We start from the raw sequence: 14,361 nt of genomic DNA on the forward strand, positions 1-14,361 counted from the left end.
TGGCAGTACATGGTAAAGCCACATAGCTAATGGATGACACTGAAATGCCTCATAACCTTTGCCGAGAAGATAGTGCCAGCTCTAGCCAACACCATATTTGCAGGATAGTTAAGAGCTAAAGTCAGCCAACTGACACTCTTGAAACCGATGCTAGACATTTGCAATCTAAAGGATCAAATACAGGATTTACCGTAGATACAGTTTAGTTTTTTTTTAGTTCAATTTTGCTTAAAATGAGGCAATTGGTTTAAACCTCCTCATCTATTTTTGTAATATTTATTTTTAGATTTCATTACATTAGTATTTAAACCCCTCTCATGCATTTACAGAGGGGTTCGGAGTTTTATCAAAAACAATTCTTCAGAACATGCAATTTGCCCCCCACTGAGAAGGTTTTGATAAAATGAATGGAACGAGATTTATTTTTATATGAGTTTGATGTCTACTACTAAAATGCACTTTTGTACTCTTAGTGGATGTTGAGTGATTTGAAGATAAATCTATATTGTTGTAGCTCATGAGTAGAACTTATTACCAATTTTATTTTTGTCTCCTGATACTTTTTACTTATGTGCTAAGCAATAAATTATTTTTAGTTATTGATATATGAAAGTCTGAATGTTTAGTTGTCATTATTGCACTTTTGTATGGTGATAACTTACTTTTTATGCTGAGTATATGAATAAATCTTATGCGATATGTTTCTCATAATTGTTTCAACTAACTTTTTATATGAAACAATCATTTTTAATGGATTCTTTTCTCGTGGTGATTGAATGATTTATATTATCAATTGCTGTTAGAAATTATTTTAGATCGCATAAGTGAAACATCACTCCCGGGATAGTTTAAAGTTAGGTGTTTTCTTTCATTAGAATAGATTGCATATGATAGTTAAAAGATATATTAGATTAAGAACAAGCATTCACCCATAAAACCCCAAAAAGAAAAACATCATCTCGTTAGTACACACATCATAAACAGATTGTGAAATTGGTCCCATCATCCCCAGTCAGAGCCACTATTCCAAATGGAAAAGGAGTTGCTTTAAGGTCTGGACCGGGTGGTTATCCCCCTTGTTGTAGACCCGATTTTTCAAGCCTTCAACACAAGGGTAAGGAGGTTGAGGATGTATATGTGTTAAGCAGGTACCTAGTTTTGCAGCAATTTCAGGATTTATTTCCTAAGGACATTACAGAGTTTCCACCTCACATGGAGGTAGAGTTTTCTATTGAGTTGGTGCCACAGGCAGCCCCAACATCAAAATTAACTTACAAGACGAGCACACCTGAGTTGGTTGACTTAAGGTTGCGGCTAAAGGAAATATTGGACAAGGGGTACATTAAGCCAAGTGTATCACCTTGGGGTGCACTAGTGTTGTACTTGATGAAGAAATATGGTACTATTAGATTGTGCATTGACTACAAGAAACTGAACAAATTAATGATCAAGAATAGGTACCCTTTGCTGAGGATTGATGATTTGATTGATTAGTTGAAGGGAGAAACAATGTTCTCTAAGATGAACTTGAGATCAGGATACCATCAGGTATGCATCAAGGAAGAGGATATCTTTAAGAATGCGCTTAGGACCATGTATGAGCATTATGAGTATGTTGTTGTTCCATTCAATTTGACTAATGCTCCAACTACATTTATTTTTTTGATGAATAGTGTGTTGTGTCCTTATCTGGACAAGTTTGTTGTTATATTCATTGATGACATACTAGTATATCCTAAGAATGAGGAAGAATATGCCGAGCATTTAGCAGTAGTGTTGAGGTTGCTAAGATAGCATCATTTGTATGCTAAACTTAACAAGTGTGACTTCTTTTAGATGATGGTAAATTATTTGGGGCATGTTTTCTCCAAGGATGGCATAGCAGTAGATCCAGAAAAGATAAGGGCTATTATGGAATGGACAACTCCTAAGAATGTGGATGAGGTGAGTTAATTTATGGGATTGGCAAGTTACTATAGGAGATTCATTAGGAAATTCTCACACATTGCATATACTATCACATCATTGTAGTGAAACGATAAGAAGTTTGAATGCATAGAAGAATGTGAGGCTAGTTTTGAGAAGCTTAAGCAATCGTTGACACGCGCACCAGTGCTAAATATTGCGGATCTGGAAAGGGATTTTGTAGTGTGTACAGATGTTTGCAAGAGAGGACTTGGTGTAGTTCTTATGCAAGAACGATAGGTAGCGTGCTATGAGTCACAAAAATTGAATGAGAGCGAGAAGAACTATCCAACGCATGATCTTGAGCTAGCAGCGATTATACACGCATTGAAGATGTGGAGGCACTATCTTCTTGGAAGGAAGTTTACATTGATCAGAAATCACAATGTGTTGAGATGTTTATTTGATTAGTTGAATCTGAATGCTAGAGAAGTTAGATGGTTGGCTACCCTTAGTGAGCTCAACTTCGAGATCAGATACATCAAAGGGAAGGAGAATCGGGTTGGGGATGCTCTTAGCAAGAAGGTACAGGTAAATCATATAGTAGCTACGAGCTCTTATGGGACAGAGTTACATGATAGGATCTTGAAGGTAGGACAACATGATGACAAATACATGGAGATTATGCAGAGGTTGCAACAGAGCACAAGTATAGGTACATGTACAGGTGCAGGTGTAGGTACATGTATAGCTGATCGGGATGCAGACTATCATCTCATGACAGATAGTTTAGTGAGGTTTGGAGAGAGGATCTATGTACTAAATTGTAGTGAGCTCAAGAAGCTTGTCTTGAGGGAATTTGATGCTAAGTCGTACTCAGGTCATCCAAGATATCAAAATACATGGAGGGAGGTGAAGAAGTTATACTATTGGTCGAATATGAAGAAGGAAGTGGTAGAGTTCTTGGCTAGATGTTTATACTGTTAGCAAGTCAAGGCAGAATGTAAGAATCCATGTGGTTTACTATAGCCTATAGTGATTCTGGACTAGAAATGGATGTTCATTTCCATCGATTTCATCACAGGTCTTTCAAGGAAAGTAAAGCAGCGTGAATCTATTATGGTCATGGTTGACAGATTGAGCAAGGTAGCTCACTTCATTCTAGTAAAGACTACATATTCAGTGAGTGAGGTAGAGAGGCGTTCATCAGAGAGATAGTGAGACTAAATGGTGTTCCAAAGAATATTGTGTTAGACAAGGATGAAAAGTTCACTTCCAAGTTTTGGAAGAAGCTATTTTTAGGCTTGGGCATAGAGTTGGCCTTAAGCACAGCTTATCATTTGCAGATAGATGGACAGACTAAGAGGGTCAATAGGATCTTGGAGGATATGTTGATTGTGTACATGATGCACTAACAGAGGAAATGGGAGGAGTATCGTCCATTAGTTTATTTCACGTACAATGGATATCAGGAATCATTGAAGATGAGTCCTTTTGAGGCATTATATGATCGAAGTTATAACACTCCCATCAACTGGAGTGATCCAGTGAATAGGGTACTTATTGGACTATACATCTTGGTAGACATGGAGCAGGAAATGAAGATTATAAAGAAGAATCTAAAGGCAACACATGACATACAGAAGAGTTGCATGGATCATCATAGAGTGTTCAAGGAGTTTCAATTTGGGGAGCATGTTATTTGCACATCAAAACCAAGAAAAGATATTTGAGGATTGGTTCATGTGCCAAGTTGGCACCACGATATTGTAGGCCTTTCGATATCCTTAAGAGGATTGGACCAATGGAATATCGACTTGCATTGCCTCCAACAATGAAATTCCATGATGTTTTCCATATTTCATTTCTTAAGAAGTATATAAAGGATGTTGACCATGTTATTGATTGGTCTGTATTGTAGGTGGAGAAAGAAAGAGTGTTCCAGTCAAAGCCTCAATTCATATTGCAACAGAAACATCTCATGCTCAGGGAAAGAGCCATAGATCATGTTAAAGTGCAGTGGAAAGACTTTGGGCCTGAAGAAGCTACATGGGAGATGGCAGATTAGAAGGGTTTGATGTTCGTATATGTTTGACATATGTTTTGCTGATGTTTTGGTATATGTATGTATATGTGTATTGATCCGGATTTAAACAGGAACGCAACAAATTACAGAGATAACCATATACACAAAGATGCAGCGGAAATAATACTTCATTTCATTAATGGAAAACACTGAAATATGCTTACAAACAGAAATGGCAATAAACTAGCTAGGGCGATGGTAGCTTATCTCTGAGAAGAGATGTGATGGCTACATGCCTCTGAACTGTGTTACAATGAGGCTCGAAGGCCTATTTATTGTTGAGAAACAATGGACAACCCTTAACAATCCAAAACCTAACCCTAGGAGATGAAACGCCAAACTGTGGGCCCCGTTTGGGTAAATTGGTACATCAACTTCCCGGGGTCGTAACTTTGGCATACGATCTCCGTTTGACGCGTACAATAGCTCGTTAGAAAGATCTATCCGAGCACTACCACTTTGGGAAGGGAAACATGGGTCCATGGACCCATGTTGCCCCCAGATTTCCCAAAAAACGTCGTTTAGGGCCTCAAAACGGCTCCGGAAGTTCAGGACCCGAAAAACTGCTAAAAATAGTAAGTTGTGCTACAATTAAGGAAACTGAAAATGCTGAGAAAGACAATGGTGGGGGTCCAGGTGGACTTGGCAGGTGGCCACCAATATCCACCTGGATCATTCCTCCCCCCTTAGGAAGCAATGGTCCCCATTGCGTTGAGCTCCTCCATGAGATGAGGAAACTTCTGCTGAACTTGTTCCCTGGTGAGCCACTTGCCCTGCTGAAGGAGTTGGCCCGCTTTGACAACTCGATACAGTTGGATATTCTGTTGGCGAGTGTTCTTGATCTGTGTGTCCATGATCCGATCAGTTGCAGCTTGTTCCATGCAATCTGGATTTAATTCTGTGGGTTTGAGCTGTTCTGCAATGTCGGATGTGTCTAGCAATGGTGGAAAGTATGGCCGAAGGCGGTCCACATTAAATACGGGGTGCAGGCCAAGGAATGGGGGAATGCTGAGCTCAAATGCATTGTCTCCCATAGCCTTAGTAATGGTGTAAGGACCATATCGGAGTGGTCTCAATTTCCGATAGGCTCCAGTAAGGTGTTCCTTTTGCAAATGCAACCAGACTTTGTCGCCCACCTGAAACTTGTGTGGCACCCGATGTTGATCATGTCGCTGCTTGTACTTGGCATTTGATTTCTCAAGAATGTCATGGACCTGCTGGCGAATATGTTGGATTCGCTCAATGAAGCTGGTGGCCTTATCTGTTTCGGACTGGACATGAGCTGAATTCATGTGAGTAGCTGCAAGTGGCATGGCCACATCAATGGGGCATAGTGGCTGGAATCCCAAACCCACCTGAAAAGGGCTATGGCCAGTGGAGCTGTGAAGAGCTCGGTTGTAGCTGTGCTGAACGTAGGGGAGGCTCTCGTCCCATGTGCGTGGATGCTTTGAGTTATACATGCGTAGAATGTGCACAATCATCCTATTGACAACCTCCGTCTGGCCATCAGTTTGAGGATGGAAGGCTGTGGACTTCGTGAGTTTGGTGTCCAGCATTGACCAGAGACTGGACCAAAAGGTGCTGAGAAACCGACTGTCCCGATCTGAGATGATAGACTGTGGGATCCCAAAGTGCACCCACACTCGTTCAAAGAAGAGTTTAGCAGTGGCTTCTGCTGTGATATTCTTCTTGCAGGCCGTCATAATGGCCATCTTTGAGAACCTGTCGACGACCACAAAAACACAGTCATTTCCATGCTTAGTGGAAGGAAGGCCTGACATGTAATCCATGGAGATGGATTCCCAAGGTCGACTAGGGGTAGGCAACGGGGTATAGAGGCCTTGCTTCTTAATGGTCGGTTTGGCAATGGCACAAGCAGTACATGATCGGATGTACTTCCCAACATCCTGTCGAAGATTCGGCCAATAGAAATAGTTTTGCAGTACTGCCACTGTTTTCTCGACCCTGAAATGCCCAGCAGCCCGACTGTAGTGTGCTTCCCAAATCATCTTGGCACGCTCGCTTGAAGGAACACAGAGGTGACCGAGGTGGCATAATAGGGCATCCTGGAGGTGAAAATCTGCAACCTGCCGACCCTCCAAGAGTGTCTGGTATGTGTGGCCGAATTCTGGGTCACTTTTGTAGAGAAGTGGCCAATCAGAAGTCTCGTGCCCGCAAGAGTTGAGCACGGTGGTTAGCGCCATGATCGGTGGTCGACTGAGGCAATCTGCAACATTATTGGTGCTGCCCTTTTTATACTTGATATTCAAGTGAAACTGTTGCAGGTATGTAGACCACTTCTGATGGCGATCATTCTGCAATTTCCCTTGGGTCTGTATGAACTGCAGAGGTCGGTGGTCTGTGTGGATGACCGTTTCCTTCCCCAAAATGTAATGCTTCCATTGTCGGCAGGCCTGTACAATGGAATACATCTCTTTATCATAAGTGGGGTACTTCCGGACTGTGTCTGAAAGTGTTTCACTGTGATATGCCACTGGATGTCCATGTTGAGTAAGGACTGCCCCAATAGCATAGTCAGAGGCATCTGTCTCGACCTCAAATGGTTGTTGTAAATCTGGTAACGCGAGCACTGGTGCCGTGCAGAGGCGATCCTTCAACTCCCTGAATGACTTCTGTTGAGATTCAGACCAAAAGAATTTTGCTTTCGCCCCGCCCTTGGTGACTTGACTCAAGGGCCAAGAAATATGAGAAAATCCCAACACAAACCTGCGGTAGAAGTTGGCAAGACCTAGAAAGCTGCGGAGCTCTGTTAGAGTGGTTGGAGAGGGCCAATCCCGAATGACTTGGACCTTGGTGGGATCGACATGCACCCCCTGTTCATCAATGATGTATCCCATATACTGAACCTCGGTCATGCCAAAAGTGCATTTCTCCAAATTGGCACATAGCTTGTGTTGCCGCAGTGTTTGGAGAACCTGTCGGATGTGGTGGAGGTGCTCTTCCCAACTCTGGCTGAAGATCAGAATGTCATCCAAGTATACTACTACAAAGGAGTTGGTGAATGGCCGCAAGATGTCATCCATTAGCCTCATAAAGGTTGCAGGAGCATTCGTCAATCCGAAAGGCATGACCAACCATTCGAAGAGGCCCTCCTTGGATTTGAAGGTAGTCTTCCACACATCTGAGGGTTCAATTGGTACCTGGTGATATCCTGACTTCAGATCGATCTTGCTGAAATATTTCGCCCCCTTTAGTTGGTCTAGGAGGTCATCAATCCGCGGGATCGGGTACCTATTACGGACAGTGATCTTGTTCAGCGCCCGATAGTCAATACAGAGTCTCCACGTCCCATCCTTTTTCTGTACCAACACTATCGGGCTCCCACAGGGCGAAGAACTCGGACGGATGTGACCTTTCTGCAGGAGCTCCTGAATCTGTCTCTTGATTTCATTGTTCTCCAGAACGGAGCGCTGATAAATTGGTCCATTGGGTAGCGGTGCACCTGGGGTCAGATCGATGGAGTGCTTGACTTGACAGTGCAGAGGAACCCCTGCCGGGGAGGTGAAGATGTCTTCGTACTCCTCCACAATCTTGTCCATCTGTAGCTGCCGTGCAGAGGAACCCCGTTTGGAGGCCGCGGCCACTGTCTTCTTCTTCCCTTGAGGGCGTATCATCAGGAAAACAAATTTCCTGGTTTTGGAAATGATCTTACTGCATTGTTTTGCAGTAATCAAAGAGATGGCGGCAGGTGGTGCTACCTCTGGTATCCTGAACAACTTATTTCCCAATGTAATAATAACAGCACGGGGCCTTGATTCATACACAGCATGTCGCTTCCAGAAGTATGGTTGTCCTAGTAATACATCACAAACTTCAAGGGGAGCAATGTCACACAATACCTCATCCGTGAAGGGCTTGATGTTGTATGGAAGGCGACACTGCTGGCTCACGCGAAGATCTCGCCCTTGGTGAAGCCACCCAATGGTGTATGGTTGTGGATGTGCTGTGGTCGGTAAGCCCAACCGCTTCACGACCTCTGCCGAAATGAGGTTCTTTTGACTCCCGCTATCAACAATGAACTGTATCGGGGAGCCCTTTACCCACATCTGGGAGTGGAAGAGATGCTCCTCCTCCTCTGGATCTTCGGGTTCATTTTTCTGGATCTTTGCGTTAGCAACAGTGGCGCTGGGATCCGCATCAATGATCTGCTTCCCTTTTTCATACCCCTTATCGGGTTCTGACTCAGAGTTGGAACATGCATCTGATTCTGAAACCTTTAGCTCAGCCACCAGTGACTGCTTGGCCCGACACTCACTTGTGTTGTGAGTGGAGCTCTTATGGAACTCGCACCATTTTCCAGTGTCCTTTCTCGGCTTCACGGCGTTGCTCTTTGCTTGCAGCTTTGGCTGGTTGTCTTGGGTTGTCCCGCCTTGGATTTGTCCTTTGTTCTGTGGTTTAGGGGCACCTTTCCCCTGCTTTGGATTCGCAGATCCAAAGTCTCGCTTCTTTTGTTTAAACTTCTGCTCGACCTTGACAGCATACCGGTATGCTGCGCCGAGCGAGGGGATGTTTAAGAACTGTATTTCTTCCTGGATGTACTTGTGCAGGCAGCCACGGTATTTGAGTATCAAATGTTGCTCCGAATCCTTGATACCCAACTTTGTGCGAAGGGTATGGAAAAGATTGGTGAACTCCGGCACGTCTTGGTCCCTTCCCTGCCGCAGCGTGGTCCACTTTATGTATTCATCCTCATAGCTTCCGACAGGGTAGTACTGCTCCTTGATGGCATCTCGGAACGAATCCTAGGTGGGTGCAGCTGAAAATAGTGAGCCAGTACTTTCATCCTTCTGCTCGCAGTAGGTTTCCCACCAGTCCTTGACGTGGGGGGCTGCTTTGAGAAGAGCAAAAACAATCTTTTCCCGACTCGAAAATTCATGAACAGAAAAATAACCCTCTAGCAGATTTAACCATTTATCTACGGCATCGGCGTCTATCTGACCCTCGAATATGGGGATTTCAAAATTAACTTGTACCTTAAAGGGTGTGGCGTTTCCAGAGGAGCTACTGGAAGCCGATGCGCCGCTTCTGGGTAGCCGCTGAAGGATCTGCACAAAGCTGTCCATCATCGCGTTCCGTTGTCGCTCGAGCGCTTCTTCGAGCAAGATTTTGATGGGATCTCCTGCCCCCTCGTCTTTCTTCTCGTCCGCCATGGGAGGCCGTCGGGATTTGCGAGGCTGGTCTTGCAAAGGTTCAACTAGTTCAAGCCCTAACTCCTTATATCCCGACCTTGTTGGGGACATGCAAAGAAAAACAGAGAAAAAGCAGACCGCTCTGATACCACTGATCCGGATTTAAACAGGAACGCAACAAATTACAGAGATAACCATATACACAAAGATGCAGCGGAAATAATACTTCATTTCATTAATGGAAAACACTGAAATATGCTTACAAACAGAAATGGCAATAAACTAGCTAGGGCGATGGTAGCTTATCTCTGAGAAGAGATGTGATGGCTACATGCCTCTGAACTATGTTACAATGAGGCTCGAAGGCCTATTTATTGTTGAGAAACAATGGACAACCCTTAACATTCCAAAACCTAACCCTAGGAGATGAAACACCAAACTGTGGGCCCCGTTTGGGTAAATTGGTACATCAACTTCCCGGGGTCGTAACTTTGGCATACGATCTCCGTTTGACGCGTACAATAGCTCGTTAGAAAGATCTATCCGAGCACTACCACTTTGGGAAGGGCAACATGGGTCCATGGACCCATGTTGCCCCCAGATTTCCCAAAAAACGTCGTTTAGGGCCTCAAAACGGCTCCGGAAGTTCAGGACCCGAAAAACTGCTAAAAATAGTAAGTTGTGCTACAATTAAGGAAACTGAAAATGCTGAGAAAGACAATGGTGGGGGTCCAGGTGGACTTGGCAGGTGGCCACCAATATCCACCTGGATCATGTATGGATGTAAATACCGCCACGATCTAAGTTATAAAGCTCCAATAAGCGGTATGGGTGTCATATTATTATGGTTGTTATATTGCCATGTTCTCATGATGTTTTTCTTTTCAGCGGGTCTTTCATTGTAAATACCGTAATGAGATAAGTTATAAAGCTCCATTGGCAATATGTTTGCTTTTCAACGGTTTTGTTGAGGTCATGGTGTGGTTTAACATTGAGGATGGTGTTCCCCAACGGGGAGGGTTCTGTAACAACATTGGTGAGAATTTCATGTAATAAAAGTTAATAAAGGAAAAATACAACCATGACTAAGAGACACTTATTCCAAGCTGAATGTTGGGCAAGGATATCCTAGTAGGCATCACTACATGTGCGTTTTAAATAAGGAAGATTGGAAAAGGCCAAGGAAAGGGCATTAAAAGGGAAAAAAAAACATTTTTGGTACATTTATTAATGAAAATAAAGGAAATTAGGAGAAAAGGAAGGTAAAAGGTAATAGGTTTCATGTGAGGATGAAAATGAAGAAAAATAATGCAAAATGAAGAAAATATAGGCCTCATTAATAAAAATGCTTATGACGATCAGTGGGAAAGTTTTTTCTAACCTCTTTTTAGTTCAAGTTTGGAGCTCTCTCATTATTCTCTCTCCCCCACACACTCTTGGTCACTTAGAGTTTTCTTGGAGCACTCTAGCTTTCGATCAAGGAAGGGAAAACAAGAAATGGAAAGGAAGGAAAGAAATGATCAAGGAAGGAAAAGCAAGAAAGGGAAAGTAAGGAAATAAAGGATCAAGGAAGGAAAAGCAAGATCAAGTATCTTCAACAGAAACACTTGCAGGTAACCTTTTGCATGTGTGATTTCCTAGCTATTTTGGACATGCATCGCTTTGCATATTGGTGTATGGTTCTCTTGTTGTCAGTGGCATGGTTTTTCTGTGTCATGACAGTGGTTTTCAGCCTAGTCTTGCCTTTTTCTGAATGCCATGGTGTTGGGATATTTATTTTAGTTTTGAGTTGTGGTTTGTCGGATGGATTTCAGAATCCAAGGTGGAGGTGGGCTCAAGGTTCATTCCCAAAGGCCTATTAATCCCTTGACTAGTTTTGGCGAGATACATGGTAAAGCCTAAGGGTGAAGCCTCAATTTAGGGCCTAGTGATCTGGGTTTGTATTGCAGTAAAGCTTGAGAGACCAGTCTCGGTTTAGGGCATAGTGATCTAGGATTGGATTGTGGTAAATCCTGAGATCCAAGGAGACAAAAAATTCCTCAGGGATAGTGATGGATTCTAGATGGCATTCCAAGTTTGGTTAGGTTGTGATTGAAGCACCGATTTTGATTTGATCACAGTTTGGTGAGGGTGGAGGTGGTTTAGCCTTTGGAGTCCCTTGGTTGTTCTATGAGATCCCACATTCATGCTTGGAATATGGTAGGGGGGTGATTGGCTGAAAGAGAGATTTGGTTCAGCTATGTCTATGGTTGGGTGGTACGTGGAAGCCCCGAACCTGGTCGAATTTTCCTATGATTAATAAAATCTAAGTTCTCTTACTTTTGTACTTGTTTATATGTTGATTTAATGGTTGTCATGTCTTTGACATTTATATGGTTTAGCTTTGGTTATAAGCATGGTTATGTGATTGGTTCATATCATTCTTATTTGATGTATTCACTTGTAAATGTTAAATGGATGGATGAAAGACCCATTGATGATATAATAGTCTAATGGAGAAGGAGGTGATCCTTTTGGTTATGTTTCATAAGTTATTTTAGCCATTTATGCTCTGTCTCGCATCCTAGACCTATAGGTTGCATTGATGCCAAGTGTTTGAAATAATGTTAGTCTTGGTTGGGGATGCTCAGGTCTAATCATGAGGTTGATTTTGAGTATTCATTATTGTTATCATGTCTTTGAATTATTCTAAAGGTTGTAACAAGTTCTAGGTAGAGGGCGGGATTTTGGTCTAGAAAAGTGGCTCAAATCTCAAGGTCGCTAGCACAGGTCTGCTGAGAAAAGTCCACAGTGATTGGCACAGATGCCTAAGAGAGAGACTTTGAGTTTTTGGTCATTATCTTGCCTAGCATGAGAGTGACTTTGGGTTAAAAGGCTTAAATCATTAGTGAGACTCAGGGACACGTTCTCTGAGTGGCTGACATGTCTCCCGAGGGTGTTTTTGCTGATGTGGAAGGGTTTGTTTAATGGGTTTTGTCGATTCCATTTCCTTAGGGTCACCTAGGAGATTGAATCCCTTAGTAACCTCTCCCATCACATGTTTTCCCACCTGTATGATTGCTTGTGTGGACTTGGGAGGAGGGGGTTTTACACCATATTCCCTCAAAAACACCAACTATTATATTTGGCTTCTTGTAATGATCAATAAAAATATCCCACCATGGTTTTCTATGAAGAATGAACATCTTATGTTGGCTTTCATAGTCCCTCGTAGAAGACAAGTGAATAATATGGATGTCTACTTACAACCATTGGAAGATGAATTAAAGGAATTATGGGAAGGGATACATGTGTATGATGTATCAAGACCCATCAAAACAGAGAGGATTTTTACATTATATGGCATATGTGCTCAAACATACATGATTATCCAAGCTTAGGAGTTTTCTCTCGTAAATTACATTTTTATTGAATTGTTTATATATGTAACAATATTGATTCTCATATTAATTTAATTTATTGCAAATTTTTTGATCTTCATGGTCACGAACGTGTAAACATGTATACAATAATTTCGCAGGTCTTGTAATAAAAGGGTATCATTGATATACATGTTGTGGACCTTCTCTGAAGACTAGGTGGTCTTACCACCTATGAAAGCTAGTGTATGACTACTCCAATGTATTCCTCCCAGAATAACACCCTTACGAAAGAGCAACATTCGCTTTCAATGGTAAATTAAAGAGAACCCAAAGGCTTACAATAATGACACCAATGGAATGGCTTAGAGAATATGAAATAGAGAAGGAGAAGGAGTTTGTAGAAATGTTTGATTCAAATGGGGAGCCTATGTTTGATGATCCAAAATTCCTTGACACTTATGTTAACAAATTTCCCATTTGGATGAAAATGAAATTTGTCTTTTATGAGCTCCCATATTAGGAGCATCTTAAGATCACCCACTTACTAGATCCCATGCATATATTTAAAAACGTTTCATCTTCTTTATGGAGGAACATGTCATCGAAAGAAAGTGACATATTAGTTGTTAAGAGATACCTTATTTCTTCAAAACCTAAAAGGAAAAATTGGCCAAGACAAGAAATTAGAGGAGAGGATAGTCCTTCTTGGTTTTTCAAAGAAGGAAATACCCCATGGATTTTAAATAAAGATGATACTTATTTGTCAAAGAAAGTTATAATGAGTGTGATTGTTCCTTCTTTATATGGGTCTTCAATACGACGTTGCTTCACTGTGGAAGACTGTTTGCCATGGCTGAAATCGCATGACCATTTGAAACTTCTAAGAGTGTGTATGTCAACAACATGATTTTATTATTTTTATTTATTTTTATGTAATGGGATATTTTATAATTAGTTTTTGCATAATGTACTATTTAATATTTAGTGTCATTATCCTCTTCTCGTGCATGTGTGTGTGAACCATGACTTCCCCCAAGACCTATGATGTTCCATATCTAAATTATTTGTATTTGTACATTAGATCACATCAAAGGAGATTCATGTGAATAGCATTCCACGGTGGTGTCAAGAGATAACTAAGATTGTTTATATGTTTGAGAAGGAACTTCCGTCGAGTTTCATGGACTTGCAGGTTCATCTTCTAATTCACCTAGTAGATGAGGTTGAATTATTTGGGATGGTTTCTTATCGTTAGATGTTCTTCTTAGAGAGGTACATGAATAAACTCAAAGGTTTTGTTTGACAAAGGACAAAACTTGAGGGGTCTATGGAAAAGGGGTATATATCATATGAGTCTTTATATTATGCCAGTGAGTACATCAAGCAGATCAACAACACACCAAGTGCGGTGATTTGGGATGAAAAAACGGATGAAGACTTAAGAGAATACGAGCTTCTCGATATGAATGGAAAGAGGCGCATGATAAAGAGTAAGTGTAAGTTTATCATTTGTAAAATTACTACATAGTAACCATTCACATTGAACTTCATATTATTGCATATTTCTATGTCATGCATAATATATATATATATATATATATATATATATATATATATATATATATATATATATATATATATATATATATATATATATATATATATATATATATATATATATATATATATATATATATTGGTTTGATTTCATCAGTGAATTTAGAAATTGAAACCATCAGCAAATTCATTCTTTACAATATGGAAGCAACACAACTGTGGGTTTCATTGTACGAACAAAAGAGGAGGAAATGGGACAATGACATCAAATAATTCAAACAATTGAATGGTAGAAGTGTGC

The sequence above is a fragment of the Pinus tabuliformis genome, chromosome J (assembly GCF_031772625.1).
Source record: "Pinus tabuliformis cultivar Carrire ecotype Pingquan chromosome J, CPIR1, whole genome shotgun sequence".
Taxonomy (NCBI): domain Eukaryota; kingdom Viridiplantae; phylum Streptophyta; class Pinopsida; order Pinales; family Pinaceae; genus Pinus; species Pinus tabuliformis.